General features: G+C 41.4%; 1 protein-coding gene across 1 annotated transcript in view; it reads right to left on the bottom strand.

The window, feature by feature from the left end:
- Positions 1-27,636, bottom strand: part of efna3b (ephrin-A3b) — a 115,825-nt gene that overhangs the window by 70,944 nt on the left and 17,245 nt on the right. The window lies entirely within an intron of this gene.

Below are 27,636 nucleotides of genomic sequence, written 5' to 3'. Positions count from 1 at the left end.
GTCTATCATATATTATATTATGCAGTAATAATAGTAATACAAATACTGCTGATACAACAACTAATAATAATAACAACAATATATAGTGATCCAAAAGGTACCAATGAGCTTAAATTATTATATCTAAATATATAATACATAAAATAAAAACAGCAAACCTCAATTTAGTAAAGCTATTATGCCTATACCATTAAAATAATTACAAATGTATTCACCCTTGATACAGAAGCTACAACTACAGAGCAAGAAAAAAAGCAGAAGTGATTGCATTTATTACATATATGTGGCCTTAGCTTGCTTATGTCAATTAGATCATTATCAGATCATAAACTCACTCGATAACAGAATGGAAAGTTAGCAAAGAGGAAGTATGAGCAGATGAAATACTAACTGTAAAAATATAAAACAAATGTCAATCCACGTAGATAACTAACCAAAATTGAACTGCTAACTTAGTTAAAAGATACGATGCAAACAAGCTATGTTAGCGTCGGAGGATAAGCAAAAAGCTAATGCAACTCGCAAATCTATTACAAACTTGTTGGTACAAATGATATGCAAAAAAAAAAGTGACGACACAATAAACAGAAGCATCTTTCGGTTGAAAGCCTTTCGGTTGAAAGCCTTGTACAGTATATAAATTGAAATATTCATAATAAAATGACTGTCTTCACTAACATCAGTGTTGATGTAAAAACTAAACATTTCTTTCTCACACGAAGACAAAACATTTCGTAGCACAAGTGCATTGTGGGACGTCATGTAGTCTCTTACTTACTCATTCAATATTCATTGTTGTCTGGTACTTTATTGGGGCATATAAATGATGGATAGGACAAGGAAGTCTCGCGACTCGTGTTCATCCTGAAAGTCCTCCTTAAACTCCCCAACAGAGGAAACTGCACTTTTAAATATATTGAAGTCAAAACAAATGTCAACAAACTACTGTCACCCTCACTGTCTTGTGATCTTTGTACAAATACAAACCGAACTGGATGATGGATGCTTCCTTCTAAAGTGTAAACATGTTCAGCTTCCACTGACATTTAACGCTTCCATTTCTGTCGTCCAAATATAATAACACCAAATAACAGCAGCGTCGATGTGTTAAAACTATAGTGACAGATGCTGATTTAAGTTTGCCAATTCAGTCCGAAGATAGTTAGTGTATTTTCTGGAGTTTGCTCATGCTGGTTGAACGTGTCTCATTGCAGCTGTACATCAAAATTAATGCAGTCGCTCTGTCCTGCAGTGGCACGGTGAAATCTACAGTAATTTGCCCCCCTCTGTCACTTACTGTGCGCAAGTGTGTGTGTAGCAGCTTGTGCACTGGAGAAGCAGAGAGGCAGAGGCAGGCGGAGGAGCAGATAGGAGAAACGTTACAGTTTTCATGCTGCCTGCTGGGAATGAGTTGGTTAAGGAGAAGTCAGAATGATTTATTAAGAGAAAAAAGGAGGGAAATAAGGGAGAGGAAAGTAAGAAAGTGGGAGAGATGGGCCGTCATTGGGGAATCCCTCTGTCTTTCCTGTCACTCTATAAGCTGCCCATATATCCCCCTCCAGCCCCTTTTTCTTATCCCCACAATTTCACAACAAACCTTGGATGCCTTCCGCCCACTCATTCTATTTTGCTCTTGTCTATTTTCTTCATGGTCTCTGGTGGTCTGCTTGTCTCTTCTTCCTCCGTCTTGTTAACAAGCATTTCTTTTCTCTATAAAATGCCCGTCGTTCACTCAATTTGACACTGCAAATTGACTATTAAAAGCATCACAAGGCTCAACTCTGCGGTGAACAGCCATTATAATTAAAGTGCCTCTTTGTCAGTGCAGCACACAGAACCACATCAGAACAAGAAACAAAAGACAAATATTAGGAGCTATTTTTGTCTGTACTACTACTGTGTAAATCGCTAATGATTGTCTTGTGTTTTATTTCTAGTGCCTATTCTGGTTACAGTGTTGTGAGGTGTTTCAAGCAACACCCTGGACAGTTACCGAGGCCCGGGGGCCACATGTGGGCCTGCATTTATAGGGCCCTCTCGGGGTCTTGGGGTAGTTTATTTCATCAATCACCCGTATTTGAGTTCTAAATATAACTCAAAGGTCTTTATATTCCTTTCCCCCCATTACACGAGTCTTGTTCCCCCATAGCTAATAAGACTTGCATAGAAATCTTAAAATGGATTCTTTTAATGAGTGACACCCATGTTAGCGTTATTTCTTGTACCTAAAAATAAATGAATTGGAGATATAGAGGGAAAAATGCTGTACAATAAAGAGCCTTTTTTACCCTTGGTTGCACTACCACGACGTTCACCACTTTGAAAGACTTTTCAATATTTAAGATTGCCATCAAAAAGAAAATAAAGCAATATATAACCAAGTGACATATTTGAAGCTTTTATTATCATGTTTTTTTACATTTTTTTCTGTACTCCTCTTGTTTTATACTATATGAGTGACATAATTTAACTTACATTAACGCATCTTTTTCTCCTGTCTGTTGGCTCGATGGCCCCGCACAACAGTCCCAGTATATAATGTGGCCCCATATGAAATTTACTTGCCCACCCCTGACATAGAGGAAGACAAACAGAATCATCCGTCATGTATTTGACATTGGCCATCATGTTGACATAAACTGAGTTCAAGGGTGGTGAAAAGAGAGTGAGGCAGTTCCACTGGAGGACCCTCATAAGGCCACCGTGGTGCCTTACCTTTTCTCTTTCTTCCCCTAACTCACATGTGAGCACAGAGAGAGTGCTTGCTTGTGAAGAACTAGACCTTCAGCCCACCTTTATGGCGCTACAGTATATATCCCACCCCAAAATAGTCCATCCCCAGCTTGAAGACAAACTGGGAAACTCAAACACCACCAAGGCAGGAATTCTTCCCTTCCTTTATACCAAAGAAAAAATATATTTTTCACGCTTGTCCATGTGCTTTCTCTAAAGCATCACTGACATGTTCTATTTCAGCAAACGTCACCGTCAGTTCCCACCATCCAGGTTGGATTCTTCCAGCTGTGCAATTGGATTACTTTTGTATTGGGGTTATTATGAGGAACGACCTCAGGGTTTGCTGCACATAGTGACACCAAGGCGCTTATGACATTGCAAAAGCAGAGCTGGCCACCAACACATCTGTCAAACGTTCCTTTCTGCAACCTTGAAATCGAATCTGAGCATTGTCACTGTAGTATTAATTAGATATTGGACTCCTGTAGGGCTCAAATCCCGACACCACTCAGAAAGTAAACTCTGCACGTATACTAACAAGACATACAGTCAACAATGCCTGAGCAGATTGATCTAACAGACGACAGGAACCTCTTATTGAGGGATTTTTAAAGCAGTGTCACTGTAGATGTCCAGATAAATCCATTCATTCCAATAATAATTTCCCTTTATAACGGCATTCAAAATAAGGGCAAACGCAAGTTTACACACAAACACTGAGCTAAAAAATGAGGAAAGAGGAAAATAAAATGTTCGCTCTGCTCCTTTTCATTTTATGCATCATAAAAGTACAAATACTGGCTTAGTTGTATGCAATGTATCAACTAAAAAGCCATGTGATATGATAGTTTCACAAATGTCACGTGATTGCAATATGTAAAAACATTCATTCCAATTAAAATCTATTACTTTATAGGTATTTTTCTTTTTTATATTAATGTATTTTCCCATTTCCATATTTATTTCCATATTTAATACGTTATTTTTGTTTCATTTTCTTACATATATTTATTTATTCATATTATATAGTAAAAAATGTTGATAAATTAAATTAACAAATGTCTCCCATTATTTTCTATTAATTTTTTAAATTATTCAGTGATAGCGATTACGATTGCTTTATCTATCTCACAATGAAGAAAGTATGGTGTCCAGCTGCTCAATACACATACAAACAACCTATAATCTAACAATGTACAAAAAAATATGTACATACATACAGTTCAAAACAAAACTGTAGGCAGGATGGACCAGTAGTTGTTACTGACTGACCAAGACATTGCGATGCTACATATATTATTATTGGTAGTAGTACTAGTAGTAGTAGTAGCAGTAGTGGTAGTAGTGGTATTAGTAGTAGTACTATTAATTTGTTTATTAATCTTCTGTTTTTCTTATCAAAACAGAATAGAGCAGGAGCAAGTCACATATCAGTCACATGAGCAGACATTATTGAGGACATGGACTGTATATTGTAAACTGTATATTTAATGTTTATATGAAATGAAAATTAAATTAACAAAAACATTAGTTATTTATACAATTGTGCAATTATGTATAACATATCTGAACATTCTCAAAGGAGTGTGAGCATTGAAAAGACAGAAAGGCTGCATGATCCTGGGTTAGTAAGAAATGTAGCGTTTCTTTTAGGAAAGTGAGCCATAAATGCTTTAATACAGACATGGATATATGGAAGCATATGGTGATCATTAAGCATTTTGATTACAGTTAGAACGTATTAATAAATGCTCTTCCACAAACGTATATATTTATTGTGTAAAAAATGATGTTGTAACCGTAATTATTTGAATAAAAAGCTTTATTAAACAAATGAATTTCCAGGATAACTCAAGCAAGAATAGCCGTCCTGTGATGCCAGTATGATATTGAAGACATTCATTTTCAGTCGGCTCTGCGTGGCACGTGGCCTTAATAATTCGCAGATTTGGATTTGTGCTGCATTCATAAACTTCTCTTTCTCACTTGCTTCTCGCTCACTCTATGTCTTGGCCTGCTTCGCTGTTCACTGTGGTGTTAGTAAATTGTACTGACACTCCCCCCGCCTCCTCTCGCTCCCTCTCCACCTCTGCCTCTTCGACTCCCACCCCGTCTCTCTCTCACCCGACTGACTGACACGAATTTTCAATCTCACTGTTTACTTTTCACTGCTGTGCCTAAAACAACACTGGTACAGGCTAAAAGCTGGGAGGAAACGAGAAGGAGGACGGCGCCCAGTTTGACTTACCAGAGGACGGAAAATAAAAGAGGGGAGGAGGATGATGTAAAAGAGGAGAGGTGCCACTAAGATTGGATGGGAGAGCGGGCATGTCAGAGAGGAGGGGAGGCAAAAAAGAGGTGCAAAAAGAGAGAACAGGGTTTCTCAGTGTTCAGAGAATCCAAGTGGGAAAGAAAGAGAGAAGGAGGACAGGGGCTGATACTTTTGAACAGTCACGCAAACTGAGTCAGTGGAGGGGAGGTGAGAGCAGGACAGAGGGAAAAGGAAATGAAAGGAAGTGGATGTAAGTCACGGGTGGAAGAAAGACTTAGATGGGGCACAGAACATTAAGAGTGCAATGAGATATACCGACTGAAGGGTAAAGAAAGATTTATAAAGCAAGACAAAGAAGGAGAGGACAGCAAGAGTGATGTGTAGTAGCAGGTTTTTTTTATATACACACACAAGGCCTGGAAAGGTAGAGGGAGAGAAAGCATGTATGGAAAGAGAGAAAATGGGGGAGAGAGGGCTCAGAATAGATATGCTCTCAACAGCATGAAATATTGAACGAAGGAGGCCCAACACAAGGAGGGGTGAGGAAAATGGAGGGACTGATGAAGACAAATACTATTGGTGTGTGTTGATTTGGAGGCTGAGGAAAGTGAACAGAAGCAGGTGACAGGAGTCTGAAGAATCGCCGCTGGACCAACGTGCGAAGGGTTAAGCCAGAAGGACTTCCATGTGTGGTGTCGATGGAAAGCAGTTTTGGGTGTTAAAAAAAAAAATCACACTGCAGAAAATGTTTCATCACCACTACCACCATTCTGACACGCACGCACATGGCAACGGGTACACACACACATTTGCCTTTGATCTCACTTTTCACTGATCTTCTCGCCTTCTGTGTCAAATATTTAGGCTGCATTTGGCAGGTTTGACGAAAATTACCGTGAAGAAATGATTTTATTTATTTAACTTGCACATCAGACGTCAGTGTTGGTTGTTCAAAAAAGGCGATGCCAAATTCAGATAGCAGGGGAGACTGGTCTCGAGCCGATACGTGCTTCACAGTTAAGACGCTGGGAAAAATGATGTTAGAAGATAGCGGGTTTGATGCCTCATGACTTTGCGTTGATAATAATAAACAATCGCTGCACTCAGGAGAGATGTATAATCACTCTCACCCTGCTGTGCTGCCTCACACGCCGCTACTATCTACCTACTTGCTTTGCAAATCTATTCACCAGACCTGAGCAGTCAGATAGCATCAGCAGATGAGAAGTAAAAGCTGAAGTAGAACAGAGAGACAAAAGGAAGGCAGTGAAAATAGAGACCCCGTTACGCAAGCGAACATGAAAATGATCACAACACCATACATCTCTTTTGAATGCTTAGGTGTGACTCTGCCATCTGGGCTTGATGTGTAGCACGCATGAACTGGGCCATTAAATGTTTATGCTGTGGAAAATACTGCTGATGCCTCCTGATAGTTGGATCACAGCTGTTCATTTAAATGGGCAGATATACAAGTTATATATATCAAGTTCAAATGAGATCTTATGTGTCATCTTGTAGATGAGGAGTTCGCCTTCAAGTAGACGTTTCTTGTGTATCCTCCATTGGTCACATCTTACATCCTCCTTTGTGACATCTTTCAACCTCAGTGGTTGTCTTCCTCATCGCCGTCTTCCTCCTACTGTACCTCCAAACAGAATGCTTTTCAAGTGGATTTTTTTTCTCACAATTTTTCTCATTCCATACAAGAAACATCCGACAGTTTTTGTCGTAAGGGAGGTGCCTTGTGGGTTAACTAAAAGGCATGACATTGCTAGTTTATGTTCAGTCCCTACCTGACTTTTTTGGACTATTCTGTTTGACTGAATCAAAAAGTTTTTGCGGCAAACAAAAAATTGTGGTGAAAGTTGGGACCATTTATGGTTGTGGAACAACATGACACTAAATAAAGACATTTGTCAGTTAGCTTGTAAAAAACTAACATCAGTCTTTACCCTGAAAAAAAGCATCAGGCTGCAATGTTTTAAGAACATTTCTTATTTGCAAAGGGCAGTGAGTATTTCAAGCGCAAAGAACATACACACAAAATATATAAATAAGTAAATGTACATAGTACATCATCATGGATGACAGCGTGTAGTAGTGAGTATTATGGAGTTCCTCACAAGGGTGGAGACTGACGGATGTTTGGATAGGCGGAGTCTAAGAGGTAAAGGCGTTCATTGTTTGTGTGTCTGACCGGTGTTGTTCAGCGGCTCATCAATACAGTGAATTAAAAGACTGTCGGAAACAAACGAATCTAGCAGTCATCCATGTTTGTTTACATCCATCCCAAACAGTGTTCGGGTCACGGCGTGCTGCACTAGTGAGTTCCGCTTTTAGTTCTGTCTATAATACATTTAAATCTAAATCGATCGTTCCATTCAGAATCGTCCGCGTCGGAATCGCAATCCATGGTGGCAATATTTGGTTGGACTTCATCTCAACATGGAGGTAGAGAATATTTTGAGGCACATGCCCCTGCAGATCGAAATAATCTCTCACCTGAGAGACGCTTGTACAAACACTTGAAACTAAACTGATGCTATGTTCTTTTCAAAGTGTGCTTTGGCTTTCTGTTGATTTGCTCTGAAAATGTTCCGTAATAACTGTAATCCAGACAGCGTTGAGTATATTGTACTTGGCTCACTACTGTCTCCGCTTTCATCGTCTGTGTTTGCTTCCTGATGGTACAGCTGTAATTTGATTTCTCCCTGAAGCTCCCCTGCTGCACGTACAATCCTGAAGCTCAACCTCAAGACTCCAAACACAGTAGACTGACAACCCATTTCCAGTGGCAATAATTCAAGACACTGTGGAACTTCGGACCAAGGTAGCCTGACAAATGTTCTAGAAAGCGTTTACATCAAATGTGTTCTGTATTCTCTGGTGAATGTACTTCTGCCCACGCAAGCAGACACACAATAAGATCCCTTCACCTGCAACTACTCAGCGCCACAAAAGAGGAACAGGTGCAGGTTGCAAGCCCCAGCTGCCACCTATTCTTTTTAACGTCTACATTTCATCAATGGCAGCAGCAGCCATGGCTGCACAGGTGATACTGAGCCCAGTGGGCACTGAGATTAGGAGAGTGGGAAGAGGTTTAACTTCGCCTGTCATCTAAGGTCAGATTTGCATTTTCCTTGTAGTTTTAAAGGTTAGGTTTTACACTGGCTCAGCTGATCTGAGATCAATGCCTAAAGGCACCTTGCACCCTCAAGGACGGGAACTGTAGGTGGGAGCAGCGTCACGTGTGGAAGTTGAAGAGTGAGGTGGGTACTGAGCAGGTTTATATTTCGCTTTGATTAATTCTGATTTCATGGTATTTATTGTTGCGATTTCAACTGTCTTACTTTGCTTATCAAAAGCAAAGGTTGAGAATTCTAGAGATAATATTTCATGTGAAAATTGTTTTCGTGACAGAGTTTTCGCTGGATTAAATCACCAATATCAACTAGTTTACCAAAGTTCTACACCACAGTACGGCACTTGATCACATTGATGGTTTTAATCCAGCATCTACAACCTCAAAGGAGTGATACTGAGCAGTGGTTAGTGCAATCTGTGTTGCATGGATCCCATGTCCATGTAGGTGTAACACCTAACCTGCCTGCAATATGTTGTAGTGTACAATATGTTGTGTTTTTGATTGGGTGCACTGTTGAGCATATTCCAGAATTCACAATGACATTCCGTGTCATGCGGCGAAGTGGGCGACGCATCGAGTGACCATATATAGTAATGTGGGATGTGAACGGCGCGTCACGCGACCAAATATGGTAATGAGCGAAGTGAGCGGCGTTATTGGTGACTTGTTTGTGTTTACCCAGAAACAGACAAGACGTCACTCCATTGCCGCCCCTCAAAACAAGAAAAACAAAAAGTTATTCTGCGGAGAAAGTGTGGCGTAAATAATATTTCCTGCCGGCAGTGTCGTTAAGGGTCTGAAAAGTGTAAAGGAGTAGGCACGACCGTTTTACAGAATCATCTCGTACTTTGAAGCACTGCCATCCCTACTTTATTAAGCAAATGATTTTAATTGAGTCTTATTTCTACTTATACGACCTGAGCTTTTGCGATCGCTTTATCAACTTGCAGTCAATTATTGCTTCCTTGGTTGCCGTCTACACTCAAATTAGAACAGAGGTCACTTGGTGAAACAGGAATCTGTTCCTTTCATTCTTGACAGAAGATTTTGATTGTTCTGTTGTGTAAAATCTGGCACATTGGATGCGATGCTACGTTGCTGTGCTAAAGGGAAAAAGATGAAGAAGGGTTTTTGCTGCTCTCAGGAAAGCCAGGAGCCGTGTCCATTGAGTGAAAACAGGCAGAAGAAGAAGATCCGGAAACACATTTGAAACAGGTTGTTCCCACAAAGAAATCACAGTATATGAAGGACGGAAATTCTTGTGAGATGGTTGCCCTCTCTCCTGTTTGAATGGCACCTGTGGTCCTCTGCCCGTCCTGTCTGATTGGGTTTGTGTGCTTGGGTACCTATGTGTGCAGAATATTTATGATGTGGAGTACGCATGTGTGTGGAAGCACATGTGTGTGTCTGCTGAGATAGCGGTAAGCGTGGAGCCCGACTCCCTGCAGTCCTCTGTCACAGTGACTGACTACTGAAAAGCAGGAAGCCAGAAAGCCATTTTTGACTTTGGGGCTAAATGATGGCAGGTACTTCGATCTATCTGCAGCCTGCTGAAAAAACATAATAGCGGGCAGTCATCAACTATGCTGTCAAGCCTCTCTGTAAATGCTCACATAAGCCCCTCTTGCAGCCTCCAACTGAAGGTGCCATTCAACTGAGTTGCTTCCCTCAAGAATCTTTTGCTTTTTGTTGTGAGAAATTCCAGGTTTCATTGTTTTCTTGTGTTCTGTGGTTTAGCGTCATCTTATTTTTAATACCTTTTTTGTAACATGACACAAACTAAAGGCTCACCGGGGAATTATAATTCATTTTCTTTAGTTGACAGATCCTGACATTGTAAGCTTGTTAGGACATATAATCCAACTTTATTCCTGCCGAGCAGAAGGGCCGGCACACATTGACATGAGAGTGATGGCACCGACAGTATATTCAAACAGCTGGTCTTCACAGATTTGTTGGGCTGAAAGGGACAAAATTTGTTCTTCTGTTACCACAATTTTACATCATGTGCGTGTTTGAAATATGGGCTTCAACTGCACCTTGTGTGATTTGATTTTTCTGTATTTTGAAGTGGCAAGAGTTGTGTTAAAGGAATTAAAAATGTAAAGTTTTGGTTAGAATCAACACTCTTATTAGAGGTAATATGATTCATTCTATTGAGTGTTAAAACAAGTGTTAATTTTTGATAATAGTGTTGGTCAAATTCAGCACTTGTGAATGAAATTAGTGTCATGTCAAACACTTGCTAAAGTGTTGTTTTACCTCACTTGTGGAGAGTGGACCAATACAGGCACTTTGAAAGTGTTAATTGAACTGTCTGAGTTGAAATAACACTATTGAATTTGCTGTGTAATTTGGCTTTCACTTGCTAAGTTGCTTCCTGGTCTTTCATTTAGCTGGTTTGTTTCATGGTTTGTTTGTCGTCTTTTTTTCTCTATCTATTCTGATTCTCATTAGTTCTGTGTTTTCAGATTTATTCCTGGGTTTTGTGCGTGTCTCTCTCCCGGTTCAGCGACGCCCACACTTCTTTCTGTTTTGCCGAGTTTGCTCTAATATTCATGATTAAGTGTGTTCTTCCTGTCAAGACTCTTTGCTGGTGGTTATCACTTGACATCACTCTGACATTCATCACTTCATTTTTGACAAGAAATTGTCTGAAATTTGGCTTTATATTAACTTAACATCTAATTCCGAATCGTAACAAGTTCCCTCCCATTTTTTTCACCTTATCTGCTTCATTTTTTACATATATCTTTCATTCAAAGTAAGATAAAAGATTAAAAATCTAATATATTTATTATATATAATATATAAAAAAAATTATATTCCATCCAAATGAGTTTAATGTCAAGATTCAATGTGCATATTTAATGCCCTTGTCTTGATGCATTTCGTTGCCTGTCCAAAGCCTTTGTGTTGACTATTAACTAGGCAATAAAAAAAGCTTTCTTAGAAACGGTCCATTATGAGAAGACAGCTGCGTGTATGTTTTGTCTGGGGCAAAAGGCCATTTGACTTTGGCGTAACTGATCTGCATTATGTGAAGCTGAGCACTTAAAAGGATAGAGTTTGCTGTAGGATGCAGTTCCCAGCCCATTTATCCTGCCTGTAGGCATTAGGGACAACCTATTTGGACGACATGCAAAAGCATTGACGGAACCCTTCAGTGTTAATGCTACAAAACTTAGAGATGTGAATTATGCAGGACTGTGACGTAACAGCAGTTGACAAAAAGTAATTCCTCTGCATACACAGCTAATGGGGCCACACACTCTGATACACTCATAAGATGATCCAGTAAGAGACTCTGGTTACACATTAGATTCAGAACATTTTAACCATTAAAAGCCAATTATTGGCTAATTTACTGATGATTATGAGTCATTATAATGCTGCTACGATTGAACTTTCAGTGACCACTGCTTGGTAAAATATAGTCACATTAATGAGTAATTATTAACATAATGACTGACTGGTCAAACACGAGCAGTTTATGGTAATATATCTTCCCTATTCTACTCTGAAGTTTCACCGATAATCCGTCTGTGTGAGGTGTGTTTAGAGTGAATTCGTCCAGATAATCCACTCTAAAACTGTCTGGCCTGAACAATCGCAAATGACAAACATGGTTCAATATTTGGACCAAAAGTCCGTGTCTGCAGGGAGAGCCAGCCACTCCCCATGTGAACTGTAACATGGAGTAAAACGCAGCCAGTCAAGAAGCGACCACGAGGACCACTTCTGAACTAGTTTTGAAAACGGACTGAGACTCTTGAAACAAATTTGGCAATGTTCAGAACTTGAATCATGAGCTCCTCACATCTTTTATTTGCATTAATGCGCTCAAAATGCACTGTTTTGGCACCACAGCCGGTCTCAGCTGCTGCTTCTCATCTCTGGGCCTCCAGGAGATCGGCTCTGTGGAAAACATTTTGAGCGCTTTAGGTAAATAAAATGCCTGTGATGTCATCGGTTTTATTTTTGTCTTGGCAGCCACATTCTTTAGCCTGGAAAAATCCATATCTTAGCCGCGTCGTTGGATAAGCCACAGGGTTCAAGACCGCGAGGAAAAAGTAGCGGCTTATAGTCCGGTTGTTTCTTTTGGGATTTTCCTTTAAAACCACCATCATCCTGTGGACTTCTATGTTGTGTGCTGTTTTTCCGCTCGTGATGTCTTTTTTTTGTTTTATTGTGTGTGAACATGCAAGGTTTCTGGATTGAAGGATGCTCTTCGATCTGTGCTGAAACAGAATCACAGTGTACTGTTTAGAGATTATCGGGGTGCACCACAGATGTAACAATCCTAATTTTGTCTTCATGAGTTGGTGCTTGGCAGATATAACAATTTTATCTGTGCCCAACTTCGGTTCGCAAACTTTAGTTCGCAAGTTCGCTGCTCTGCATTCCTTTTCAACTACAAGTAACATGCGACCTACAACCTGCCCGACTTATGTCCACTCGTACTTACGACCACGGCCAGCAGATGCTTTTTTTTTTTTAATTATTCAATGTCTGGCACCGCAGCACGTAGCAGCCCGGCATCGCGGGCTACAGTAGTACCTGTAAACCTTCCATCAGCTATTTTGAATGGCATTCGACTTACATCCAATCTGAACGGCTGGTCGGAACCGATCCCTGTCCTAAGTTGGGTGTTATTTGAATATTGGATTTGAAATACACTAACCAAAAGCCACTCACTATCAAGGGCTTTTGCCAAAGGATAACACTGGTTGACAACAAGGTCATTCCCCAATCTTGCTCTCAACATCTGTTGAAACCCCAAACCCACCCACTCATGACCTATAACCCCAGCAATGCTGGTCGAACAATTCGGAAGAATCGTCGCTTGAAGAAAGTGCAATGGGATTATTTAAACACCCCAATACGTCGCGGCAATAATCGCAGTGAATAAGTCTATTTCCACCAGCACCGCTGAGATGGCTTGATAAAATGTCCAACTTGGACGACTAAACTGGTGTTCAAAACCCTGGAGACCGGCACGGGTGGCCCCGCTCCAACAACCACTGCAGAAAAGTACGGAGGTGAAGTGAGAACGGGTCTCAGAAAGCTCTCAGAATGTAGAAAAACGCTGGCTGCGAGAGGAGGAGGGAGTAAAAAACAGGTGACAGGGGATGGAAGGAGAGATAGTGCTTAAGTAAAAGCAGGTCTGGTCCAGGTGGGTTCAGACAGTCAGTGTGTTATTTTAGGAGGGCTGAGGGAGAGAGAGGGGCTATGAGAAAGGGATGGATGAAGGGAGGGGAAGATGAATGTAGTTAATTAAGATGAGCAGGCGGAGGAGACAGTGTGGAATTACACAAACACTAATTAGAGTGTTCGTTAGGGGGCACGAAACGAGAGCACCGCATCCATCATCTCAACTCTACATCCCTCTTTTTTTACCCTTCTTTGCTGCTGCTCTTGCCTTTACGCAGGAGCAATATTTCTTGTGGCATTAGGGTCTGCGTGGTCACTTCCCCATGCCAGACGCTCTGATCGGGCCTCTTCTCTCCTTGTTTTTCACGGTCTCCATCATCGTGGACTCTTTCTTCTTTTTTGCTTCTGGAAGGAGATCCTTGACCTCTGTTGCTCGCTGCCACACGACACAAGCACCTTCACTATTGGTCGCTGCTTCTGGCCTTCTACCCACCAAACAATGAGCCACTTCTGCACCTTACAAGTGAGGGACGCACAAGCTTTGCGCTGTCATCTGCATTCACCTTACCACCAGACTCACACAAAATGGAGGGAATTACAAAGGCGGAGCTCAGATCAAGTTAGGTCGCGACACACACACACATTCACATGCTGGACTGTTGTTGTTTTTTCTTATCTTATTTGTAGCATTGTTTTTTACTTGCTCTTATGTTTCCACCTGTCATGCTGCTGGTAATGGGAATTTCTCTTCGGAGATCAATAAAGTATCTATCTATCTATCTATCTATCTATCTATCTATCTATCTAGTTGTATATCTGTCTATCTACCTGTCTACCTGTCTATCTATCTATCTATCTATATGTATATCTGCCTATCTACCTGTCTATTTATCTATCTATCCGCCATCTATCTATCTATCTATCTATCTATCTATCTATCTATCTATCTATCTATCTATCTATCTATCTATCTATCTATCTATCTATCTATCTATCTATCCGTCATCTATCTATCTATCTATATGTATATCTGTCTATCTACCTGTCTACCTGTCTATCTATCTATCTATCTATCTATCTGTCTATCTATCTATCTATCTATCTATCTATCTATATGTATATCTGTCTATCTACCTGTCTATCTATCTATCTATCTATCTATCTATCTATCTATCTATCTATCCGTCATCTTTCTATCTATCTATCTATCTATATGTATATCTGTCTATCTACCTGTCTACCTGTCTATCTGTCTATCCATCATCTATCTATCTATCTATCTATCTATCTATCTATCTATATGTATATCTGTCTATCTACCTGTCTATTTATCTATCTATCTATCTATCCGCCATCTATCTATCCGCCATCTATCTATCTATCTATCTATCTATCTATCTATCTATCTATCAAGTAGAGTAGAGCATAGAATAGATCATAATAAGATGGCCAGAGCATCTTCACTGTCCTTGGTCCTGTCTTCTGCACTGGGGTTCTACACACTTACCCATGTCTCCAACATCCTGTATCAAAATGCACATGTAATCTTTACAACGTAGGTATGCCCTTCACTTCTAGACGAAGAGCGCAATAGCAAAGATGCACCTAAGTTACTACACGCAAAAAGAATTTAAAAATCTTTTTTATCCGTCAGAGACCCCACACATTAGGATGAAAGCGAAAACACAACTCATAACATGAAAGTGCTTCAGGTGATAGTGGTTTTATGCATTTTTAACTGGAAGAATCCCCAAAGGTTTGCAAAACATCCTCCTTTACTTTCTTGTTTCTCTGTCCGATCGCTTCTGGATTGGCTCCATTCCATTCCAAGAGCGATCGGCCGTCCCCACACACAATGAAGAATTTTGGTTGGAAATATTTAACACAGTTGTTGGTCTCTGTTTTGAGAACCAGCTATTGGGGAAAATTCACTTTTAGCACACAACACACTGCAGGATTCTCTGAGAGGATGATCTTATAAAAGAGTTACGATTATCAAGGGTTAACAATCCTTGGTCAGAAAGGAGTAAAATCGGGACAAAAACAGACTGATAATAGTTATGTGTGTGGCCCGCATTAGTTCTAATGAGAGTATCAGCGACCAAAAACAAATCGAGCTTTCGGCCCCCTGAGTAAACCATTACTATGACTGATACAATGCATCATGGGAGTTGTGTGAGTGCTTTTTCCCCCTCCAGTGAGATATTTTTAATAGTTTTTATCAAATTATTTTGCAAGCCTTCGTTATTGCTAAGCAATTATTATTGGTGTTACATTCATTTTCAGTCGGAATAAGAGCAGTGTTTCCTAAAACAGCCCATTTACTGTTTGTGTTTGAGTTGCCTACAGTGATTTAGCTGAGAATATTGTTTTTGTTAATAAGATTGATGCGATGATCAAGCTAAGAGGCCTCTAAGTTTTGAGTAATCATAAACACTCATTCAAGTTCAAGCAAGATTTCTCCAACACTGCGTCACTAATGTGTCCACCATCTTTTGTCCGTATCACCGAGCACTGGCAGGTGGCTCCCAGGGTGTTCCAATCTCATCGATCAGAGGATGCTTACCCGTTGAAGGATTGCTTTAGTGGCAGATACTCCACCTAGCTTTGAAAGACGAACTCAGGCCACAGGGAAAATTATGTTCAGGCTTTAACACCCTTCAAAACAATGCTGCTGGGTGACATAACTTCCGCTCCACCTGGGGAACAGGTCTTTGTCTGATCCCTTCAACATCCATGTACCTCTTGTTTTATCTGTTCTATTTCCACATGAAAAGCAGATGTTAAACAAGTGGCAAGTGTCCGTGCTGAGTGATTGGGTGATGTGTTTAGATGACGTTTAATGTCTTGTTAATAAACCAGCCGAACATATTGGAAAGCAATCACTTCTGATGGATGGGTAGCGTCTTGGGAAAGTCCCAGAAAGTCTTAGAAGCCGCTGACTAAGGTGGAAGTGAACATCATCGATCCAAGCTAAATTAAATCCGACAGCAGCAAAGAATGGAGCAGTATAGATATTTGAAGAGTGACATTTTGGCAATATGAGGAAGATAGCGAGTTAAAAAGGCTTTAAATATCTGACATTGGGTCAACAGGGCCTTCGACAGCTGAGAACGGACCTTATTTACCTGAGTTAAATTGTCTGATTTTCTTTGCACATTATTTTCCTGAGCTTGTTTGATTTGTCTTGCATGCTGACCAGTCTGTCCCAAGCCCTCAGTGCACGCTGCCAATTCAAGCATAATATCCACCACTTCGGCAGTTTGATGTCAGTTTCCCCTTGATTTGCTGTGTTAGTTTTGCCTGCATGAGTGCAATAGCAAAGATGCACCTAAGTTACTACACGCAAAAAGAATTTAAAAATCTTTTTTATCCGTCAGAGACCCCACACATGAGGATGAAAGCGAAAACACAACTCATAACATGAAAGTGCTTCAGGTGATAGTGGTTTTATGCATTTTTAACTGGAAGAATCCCCAAAGGTTTGCAAAACATCCTCCTTTACTTTCTTGTTTCTCTGTCCGATCGCTTCTGGATTGGCTCCATTCCATTCCAAGAGCGATCGGCCGTCCCCACACACAATGAAGAATTTTGGTTGGAAATATTTAACACAGTTGTTGGTCTCTGTTTTGAGAGCCAGCTATCGGGGAAACTTCACTCTTAGCACACAACAGACTGCAGGATTCTCTGAGAGGATGATCTTATAAAAGAGTTACGATTATCAAGGGTTAACAATCCTTGGTCAGAAAGGAGTAAAATCGGGACAAAAACAGGCTGATAATAGTTATGTGTGTGGCCCGCATTAGTTCTAATGAGAGTATCTGACAGCGACCAAAAAGAAATCGAGCTTTCGGCCCCCTGAGTAAACCATTACTATGACTGATACAATGCATCAAGGGAGTTGTGTGAGTGCTTTTTCCCCCTCCAGTGAGATATTTTTAATAGTTTTTATCAAATTATTTTGCAAGCCTACGTTATTGCTAAGCAATTATTATTGGTGTTACATTCATTTTCAGTCGGAATAAGAGCAGTGTTTCCTAAAACAGCCCATTTACTGTTTGTGTTTGAGTTGCCTACAGTGATTTAGCTGAGAAAATTGTTTTTGTTAATAAGATTGATGCGATGATACCATGGATTAATCGCTCATTTACTTATTTATAATCGCATAAAAGCTGCAGTAATAAGCCGCTCTTGATTTCCACTAATATGTCTCACTCTGATGCCTGACGTGATTTATATTCCTAATTCTGTGTGAGCAGTTTGGGACATGAATCGCCAGAATGAGGAATCCCACTTTCCATTTTGCAGTGTGAGGAAGTTCAGCGAAAGTATAAACAATATAATTGGTTGCATATTTTATCTGAATTATCAAATAATGGACTCTTTGTTGGAGGCCAGCAATAATCTATTGAGCAAAGTAAAACATTTTAAAAGAAGCTCTCGATAACAGGGAAACTAAATATTCACATACCTGAAGATAAATTGAATATATTAGTCAGCCAACCAAGAATGTATGTAACACATGATGAAATCATAATAATAATGAAGACATGAATACCATTTATTCATTAAAACGGATTTAAATAAAGTTACCAAAAACAGTTTGTAGAGTGGTTTAAAGATGGACATTTTTAAGATCTGAGAAAATAATTCATAATTTATAGAATGAATAATTTTAGACACAATTTTTTTATGCATTATTTGAAAGTAGAAAATCTCATTAAAGTCAATTTAAACAGATGTTTTCATATTAATCCTAGTTTAACTGTTGCGCGCCCACATTGACAGAGGTTAAACACACAAATATGTAATGGGCTTAATACCTGCCCAAACAGAATAAAAATGTTAACCAGTCCCGCTTCACAGCCTCATAAATCCTTGTCTCTATATTATTCATTAACAGCCTCGGTCACCCTGTTTTTCAATCGCAGTCTGACTGTGGTGTGTTACGGACACACTAGAGGGGATTCCAAACAGTTTACAGCTCCAATTACAGGTCAAAGGTCATGGGCTGTTCACAGTCAGCGCTGACTAACAAGCCTCCTTGCTCATCATGTCGGCGGGATTTTCACATCACCCGCAGCATGGATTTGAACCCCTGCAAGCTAAAATATTTATTTCGTCATGAAACTTAGAGCAATAAGATTCATGACATTTAGAGAAGAGCAGTCTGGAGTGAGAAATGTCACGCATGCAGTGAATCACAGTCGTGGTACAAAACAGTTTTATGTATTTGCTCTATATTACTGTACGTCTCAGAAGATTCTCACAGCATTTGATGTGAAAGTAGAACTTTTATGAAGCGTTTGCAGAGGCGAGCTGCGGATGAATAGTTTTTAGCTGCGACAAGAATGAAAAGAGATGCGGGGCAGAAAGTATGACAGCTAACAGAGGGAGGTTTGCTGCGATGACACCACCATCATCGGGCTCATCTCAGACGGAGATGAGTCGGCTTACAGGAGGGAGGTGGAGCGGCTGGTGTCCTGGTGCAGCTACAACAACCTGGAGCTCAACCCCCAGAGGACAGTGGAGATGATCATGGACTTCAGGAGAATCACAGCCCCTCCGTCCCCTCACATTTTGGCTGGTTCACCCATTCCCATTGTGGACTCCTTCTGCTTCCTGGGAACCACCATCACCAAGGACCTCAACCATCAGGTCCCTCTTCAAGAAGGCCTAGCAGAGAATGTTCTTCTTGAGGCAGCTACGAAAACTATGACTGCCGACGAAGTTGCTGGTGGAGTTCCACACAGCCATCATCCAGTCCATCCTCACCTCCTCCATTGTCGTCTGATACAACAGCGCCACCTCCAGGGACAAGTGCAGACTGCAGCGCATCATGCGTTCTGCTGAAAAGGTGATCGGTTGCAGACTGCCACCTGTTCTTGACCTGTATGTCTCCAGGACCCAGAGACGTGCAGGTCGGATCAGAGCCGACCCTTCTCACCCTGGTCATGGACTGTTTGTCCCTCTTCCCTCTGGCAGGAGGCTACGGTCCATCCAGACCAGAACCTCCCGAACGGCTACTTCCCCTCGGCTGTCACACATTTTATTTTATTTTATATCATATGTTTTTGTCAACACTTTATTCCAAAGCACTTTCCTAGTTGGTGGGAACCCCACTAACCATGGCAATAAACTTGATTCTGACTCTGAATTCACACTTCAAGTGGTGGCAAATACTACAAAGCTACTAAAGATGGAGAGAGTGTCGAGATGCTGGTTTAAATTAAAATAAACACTTTCACTAAAGGGCAACTTTACAAGGTTGGGTCTCCCCTTTCGGGGTCTGGACATCACCCGACGAGTAAAAAAAAACAGTGATTGTCATGTGACAAAGTGAGCACTAAAAAGAAGTCAATGACTTGCACAGTTTGGAAAAACTCCACAAGAATATCTGTTTACTCACTCACTTTAGAGCCTAAACTGCCCTCCTCATTGTGATATCTTCAGTAGTTCCAAGCAGGAACAAGTGTGGACAGTAGATTCCCGTGTAAAACCATAGCCACTGTGAGCTCACCGATTTCTTATCCTGCAACACCAACTGTGTCACATCCAGAGGCCCTCGTGGGCACTACGTCGGCAGCATGCTAATGAACAGAGAAAGCAGCCTGGTGTGTCCCATCATCCTGTAATCCCTGCAGGTGGACGACGGACAGAAATGGATTCAGAGTATCTGATTGAGCAGCACACAAGATAAATAATTGATATGTTGGTTGTTCGTTCAGATGAACACAAGAGCACAAACACTGAACACAGCGCCGCGCCTGCGTCTGAACCGAAACTAATCCACTGGGAAGCACTGTACTGTATGTCATTCAATGAATAGAAGCATATAGCCATGAGAAACATCTGCTCTTCATACGCATGAATCCAATATGGACGATGGGTCCGTCCCTGTCTGCACGCAAACCAAAGACGAATACACCAGTTCCTCATCGAACTGTGCTTTAATTACGCAGCATGGTGAAGGCACTCAAATCAGCCAACAATGCCGCACTACTTTGAATAAGCTATTGTTCTCCTAATGACGCCTTGCTTCGCTTTGATTGCAGAAGGACGAAGAAAAACCCTGCTGATTTAGTTAGTTATTACAGGAAATCCTTTGTAAAATGTGTCAAGACAGGCAGCAGATTAAACTCAAATCAATGGTGGATCGCAGATTACTTATTTTTTAGACTTATTTTTTCCCCAAAAAAATCAAAACAGAGATCAAAATTTAAATTAAAATTGTTTATAAATGAATAAATAAGACCCAATTACAAGAGAAACAAGGAATTTAAAAAAATATTAAAAACAAGTAACATCCGACTTACAACTTGTTCGACTTACGTCCACCCGTATTACGACCACGGCCAGCAGATGCTTATTTTTTTTATTCAGTGTCTGGCACCGCAGCACAGTATCCCAGCATCTCACAGTCACACAGCCATCTACCACTACAGTAGCACCTATAACCCTCGCCTCGGCTATTTTGAATGGCATTCCACTTACGTCCAATCCGACTTTCGACCGGTTGGTCGGCACCGATCCCTGTCATAAGTCGGATGTTACTTGTAAATAAAAACTGTGTACCATTTGTTTGATACCTGCGCCAAACACAATACAAATGTCCAATCTGTTTTTATGGAGGTTGTCCACTACATGTAAACAATCGCGGCACACCGCCACGGCTTAAATGAGAGCCGCCACACCATCAGAAAAATGATCTCTTTTTAAAGATGAACTTTCACCTGATCAAACATATTTGAGTGAAAACGTTGATATAAACAAATTACACATCGTGGAAGTGGAGATGAACATGGAGGTTTTAGCTGTGCTTTTAACGGAAAAATCCTCAAAGAAACTTAGGAATGACTGACGATCGTCATGGAACTCAAGTCGTGCATTCTAGCTGGACATAAGAAGATACACACCACTACTACACTACTGCAAATTGACTTACTTCCCATGATTAAAAACTACCATTTTCATTGTCACCAATTCAGTGAATGTCAATAATGTTCCCCTCTGCTTCACTGTTTCTCTTTCGCTCCTTGTTCTGTTCCATGGTGTTTTTGTTTTGTCTGACTGCTCTGCTACAGTTTCAAAAAATCCTGGCAGAAACCCTGGTGTGCCAATAAATATGTGCATCTGTCCCCCATCTTTCTGAATGCAATGTTTGACCCCCTCAGAGAGTCTTATCTTCCCTGGTGATCAAGATCAGTCCCCCGCCAGTCTTCTTGGACTGTGGTGAGAGGCAGGCGGAAATGCCAAGTGGGGCAGTCAAGATGTGGGTCCCAGTCATCTTCGATAAGGTCTGAAAAATCTCCCAATAACAGGACATAAGCACATCAATGCACCTAGGCCAAACATGGGATCACGGTCAGCCAGTGTTTTATGGTGCTTCTTGTTTTCATATATCTAAGAGTGTGTGTAGTGGGCAACTTGAACCACTTGAAGTGCGAATACGCTTCACAAGTTTGTCCCCCGTGGTCTTCTAGGACCAGCAACAGAAACAGAAAAATATTTTATTTTAAATTACGCTTCTGTATGAGACTGAATGGAGAAAACAAAGTGAACATTAGCGACAAACAATAAATAAATGTTGAGCGCGACGATTAGAGATGAGCGGTCATTTGTAAAAGCTGACAGACTAAAGACCTTCGAATTCCACCGCAGTCTTGCTCAGTTATGATCAAGTCTTATCTCCCGATTCTTTCTCAGTTGTTATTTATGATCAACTGTAGCGATGTCATCATAAAATAAAAATGATAGAAGTTGTCACACTCTCCGCTGAAATGTATTGTATTTTAATATTGGAATCCATCTGAAAGTGTGTTTATATATTAGAGGCTGAATCACCTCGATCACCCGACATTCGAAGGGTTTATTGGGAATGTACGTGATCTGGGTTCTTGTGTCTGAGTACATGTTGCGGGTCCATGATTGATGGCTGGCTCCTCGTGTCACCCATTCAAAGATGAATGAGACGGAGGAACAACCTGCCAGTTGAACAGACTTTCCCTCGCAGACCTCTCCATGTCAGACTCAGAAGAGCTTTGAGCAGCATCTACTGCAACATTTGTCACCATCAACAACAAGGAAAATCAAAGCAGTTTGGCCAAGTCAAATATTAAAACTCCTCTTTTGCCACCCATTTCTCCAACAAGCCCTCATCGTCAAGCCTTCCATGACATAAAGTTGCTGCACTTTCTGTATCAGTAGAGATACTCATTGTTATGGTGTGGCCTTCAGTTTTCATGTTTAAGAAGGGATTTCAAGAATCATGTATTTTGTACATCTCACCATCAAAATGGAGATGAACCGAAAAGTATGAGCAGCTCAAAAGTCAGAGCTCAGAACAATAGCATGGCAGAGAAGGTGAAACCTTCAGACGTCTGCAGTAGTGCAGAAACAAGACGCCTATGGCGCATATTATAGACACAGATGAGGCCTATCCAAGGTTTCCTGGGGTAGCTAGAACCACCTGGAATTGAAGAGTCGCATGTGAATCGCGGTCATAATGATCAAGGACTTGCTGAGAATGGCTACATAGGTAACACTCTTGAGTTCGCCTATTAGCAGCGAACTGTCTTCACCAAGCTCCATGGTCATCCACCAAGTATGACCTGTAGATCTTTTTTAAACTTGACTTAAAACTTGACGATTGTCATTTACGTGAGGGCTTTCCCTATTTATGCTGAATATTAATGAAATAAATGATAGTTCCCTTTTGTATTACTATTCATGAACGAGAAAAACATCATTTTCATCGGTTCAATATTTCTTTTCATCTGTAGTTTGTTTTCTCCCTTGTGCGTGGGTAATTCCACCACAGAGCACTTTTTGTTCTTGGGTCCACGTGAGTTTTTCCAAGTGCGTTTTTTCCCCAATGTAATTAAAGGCTTGACCTTGATTTGCCTATTTTCTGTTTCAGGTCCCTACGTGCTGTTGCCTCGCTCCAAGTTTTGGTTGGTGACGCCCTTCTTTCCTGGCTTCCTGTTCATGTCTTGAGTTTTCTCGTATTTGGATTAAATCTTTGCTCACCAGCAATGATTTTGAACACTTGGTTCTGGTTCCCTGGGCCACCATGACACAGGTGTTTCCACCATTTCCCGCAATGGTAGCTTGACGGTGATGTGTCATGCTCCTCACTAGCCTCATGATGTTGTTCTGAGGTAATGTGCTCCACCCCTCCACAAGTGTTACATGGAGTTCTGAGGGGTACAGGTGTCCAGTTGCTGATTCAGGTGGTACCTTGCAGTGGTTCCCAACCCCGGTCCGTGGATCAATTGGTACCAGGCCGCACAAGAAATAAGTAATTATTTCCATTTTATGAATAATCTGAGTTTGAATTATCTTTTATTTTGAAAAACCTTTTATTTTGAAAAATGACTGAATTCTCTTGGTTAAGCCTCAGTCACTTGAGAGCCAAAATGTAACCCACAGGCTCTCAAAATGAGTCGGAAAAAGCCGTCTTTGGAACGTTTCTTTGCGAAGAGGAAAAGGCTCAGTAAGAGACAGGAGAAGTACCCACAACTTCCATGAAGAAGAATGTTTTTAACAGACAATAGTAGGAGTTGTATTTGAAATAAGGATTTATCGAGGTCGGTGATTCCCACGTCCCAAGCACACAAGCATGCAGAGGCCTTATCTGACGGTTCATACCCACCGGGCCACGTTCAAATGGTGAAACGTATACCGGTCCGCTGTGGTAAAAAGGTTGGGGACCACTGCTCTATAGGGTTCAGGTCAGGGGACATTTCTGGCCACACCATGTCCGGCATTCAGACTTCCTGAAGTCAAGGTGTGATGATGTTTGGCACCATGTGGTGGAGCATCATCCATGAACAGAAAGTTGGGTGTGTGCTGCAGAATTGGGTTGTGAAGATGTGGTCTATGGTGTCTCTGCGGTAACAATGGGCCGTGACTGAACCATCTACAATCTCCAAATGCGTTTCTTGTGATGCCTGCCCAGGCTGTTGCACCTCCTTCACCAACCTTGGGGGCCATGTTGACCTTGGCTTCTCACTCAAGTCCTGGTCACATGGTCTTGTAACCCCTGCTAACAGTCACGGCAGTGCCTTGGTCTCAGTGGAGTCAACTGCAACGGTCGCCTGAAGCCTAAGTGGTTAAGTCATATTCGTAATAAATCACAGAATCTTATGTAGTGTGGCTGATATGCTGTTTTTGTGTGGAAGCGGGACGTTCTGTTTAGGGACTATTGCACGGAGGGAAACTGGTATGGAAGGCACAGGAGCCTGCCTGCAGCTCCATCACTGTCAGTGAGAGTTCGACCATCTGTTTACATAGAGTGGGGGGGGGTGCTAGTATTATCCAGTTCAGTGTCGACGTGGACGAAAATAATTCGCGAGTATGTGTGGTATAACATGAATATATGGGCTTTCCACAAATGTTGATGTTGGGTATTATGGATATATTGCTGTACTGACGTCGGTGTCAAAACGTTTTCAGCATTCATCGTATTGTCTCCCACGTTATCGGGTTAGGTATCGCCTGCCAAAGCACTGCCCTCCGTGGAGATAAAAGGATTCTGACAAGCTGACACAAAGGAAGTACAGACATTCTGCCCTCCCGAAGGTTTTGTCTTCTATCATTCTGCCGTCTCGCCCACTAGAGCTCCGTATCCTCAGTATACAGGAAAACATCGGGCCGTTTTAACTCCTTCAACACTCCTTGCCAGACTTGATCAACATTTTTATTGCCTCCACATACCTTTGTTGTCACTTCAAAACATGACGGATAAAAAAAATGAATCCTTTCAGACAAAGATCTTGACATCGCAGCTGTCTCACTGCCGGGACAGGAAGACATACTAACTGGGTCAGAAATCTGTGGACTTGAGATACGGCAGCCAACAAGTGGCTGATCTCCACCTCCAACACACTCACAACACAGTTAGCAGTAAAGGAGAAGCCTGGAGTGTGTCAGGTTTTGACGTGCGTGCCGACGACAGGTGCGGTGGCTGACTGACAGGCGGAGAAACCCAGCGGTACCCAAACTGGGGAGACAGAATGGGAGCGTGCTCACACTGGGGATGGGTGGTACGGACAAAAAAAGGTATCACGATAAATGTTGTAATTTCGTGGATAACGATTATTATCACGATAAATACATTTTCATTCTATTCCATCATATTCTATTCTCCAAATTATTACACAAACCGTCAGTCCTTTGTCTTGTGTGATGAAAAACCTTTTCACAATTCTCCATTGCCTTATTGAAGATTTCACTAATACTTTGACCGCGTTAGAATTTGTTGATGGTCCCTAACTGATGTTGGCTCGTAGCATTCGCGCTGCCTCAGAGAGTGTGTGAACCCTAAAGGGGAACGCGGAAGAGGACGCAGCCGCGCAGCAGGAGACCTGCATGTGTTGATGTGAACCAAGGCAGACGACCGCGTCAGAGAACCTATGAGGACCACTCCATCTAATACAATAAACACAGATCCAGAGACTCATAGTTGACCAGTGTCACTATCAAAGGTCTCCGTTTAAAACTACGATCATGAACCAAAGTCACCACGCTCTCCACAACTGTCACAAACTGTCTCAAACACTGTGGAGCTGGAGAGCGCGGTGCGGCGTCGTGGTCTTGTCATGTTCACGTGCAATGCAGCAAGTGAGCCGCGTGTTTATTGACTTCATCGTGAGATGTAGAATTGTCATCGTGGAGATTGTGTTTGGCGGGATATCGTGTATGATAAGTTATCGCTCATCCCTAACTCACACACTCCCCACCAGTAAACCCCCTTAGCAAACAGCTGCCTAAAATCACCACTCCTAGGATTTAAGGTGACTAGTTTTCTTCATGTTGCTGCGGAAACATTCCCTCTCCCAGGAGCCCATGTGATCTGACAAACAAGAAGGCTGTTTCATGAAACTTCTCTGTAGTCATCCTCGTCTGAATTAGCCATCCCAAGAGGACATTCGCCTTCCTTCTTCCACTCAGTTTCATGTCACAAACAGCAAAAGCTGGGAGGAAACCCAGCAGGCCGCGAGCTGATTGATCAGTGGCAATCGCAGATTAACTCTGATGGTCTGTGATCAAAGTGGGTCATGTGAGGCCAGACATCAGACAGGCGGGAAAGACTCCCATTAGTTTCCATGCTTCATTCGCTCATCAATTTAACAAAAAAAAAACCCCACTCTTTCCATTCCCTCTCCCTGTTTCCCAGGCCTTCTGTTCATCAAATCCCACCCTGACTTATGCATTCCTTATTCTCTCTCTCTCCCTTCCTCCATCTCCCTCCCTTGGATATTTAGTTTGATTTATTGCCTCTTGTTGAAGAGGTTGGCGTTTTAATAACTCAGCTCCTCCTCACTCGAATCAAGAAGGGAGAGAACGTGCAGAAGAAGAACTTTAGTAAGCACAAAATAAGCAAGAGGACAGACAGCAAGGTTTTCCGGAGCATTTCTTTTATCTCCCGAGCACTCTCCGACTCTTTCATGTCGCGCGGGTTCCTCTCACCGCTCACACCGGCTTAGGATATAAAAGCTAAACGAGGAGCCGAAATGGATGTCAATTTGAGCTTCTCTCTGATCTGCAGAGGGAGGAATACATGCACACAACCAACAGCTGTAATGGACCCGGGATGTGAAAACTGACATGAAATGGACCGTCTGGTTGAGGTGGAGGTGCAGGACGAGAAAGAGGCTTCAACCAAAAGCTGAGAAATGGCAGAGGGTCGCGAGATACTCATGATAATCAGAACAAGAAAGCCCAGGATCGCAATATTATTATATGATATTCGCCATCCAGAAATGCCAGTAAGTGTCACTTCATTTAATCAGAATCAGAATCAGAAAACTTTATTAATCCTGAGGGAAATTCTGTTGGCAACATGCTCTGTACACAACATATAACTATAAAATCAGAAAGAAATAATATTATAAAGTGCAAAAAGCTATGCAAATGATCTTAAGAACAATGTGCAAGAAAATGCAGATGAGCAGAATGAACAGAAATAATCGCAAAATACTGAGCTAAAAAGTATATTTTAGCTGCGCATTGGCAGCAATCCACTACGTGAGTCAACATCCTTATTTCCCCATGCTGTTTCTACATTCCCAACAAAAGTTCACCAGATGGCCGCCGCTATTAAGATGTGTTTAAATCTTTATCTGTGTACTGGGATGACACTGGCTGTCATCTCTACTTGAATAAGTTTGGAGAATAAATTACGTAATAAAACTAGACAGAAAAATGAAAACTGTTCAGATTTATAATCTTAATATTCCTGACAGTTTTAAAAGTCTTGATCACAAGAAATGGTTAGTGTGGTATTGTTGTTAATTATAAAAAAATATATAAACACTGTAAA

Source organism: Synchiropus splendidus, chromosome 15 (assembly GCF_027744825.2).
Source record: "Synchiropus splendidus isolate RoL2022-P1 chromosome 15, RoL_Sspl_1.0, whole genome shotgun sequence".
Classification (NCBI taxonomy): Eukaryota; Metazoa; Chordata; class Actinopteri; order Syngnathiformes; family Callionymidae; genus Synchiropus; species Synchiropus splendidus.
Note: the sequence above shows the minus strand (reverse complement) of the source record. Positions and strands in the feature narration are given on the sequence as shown.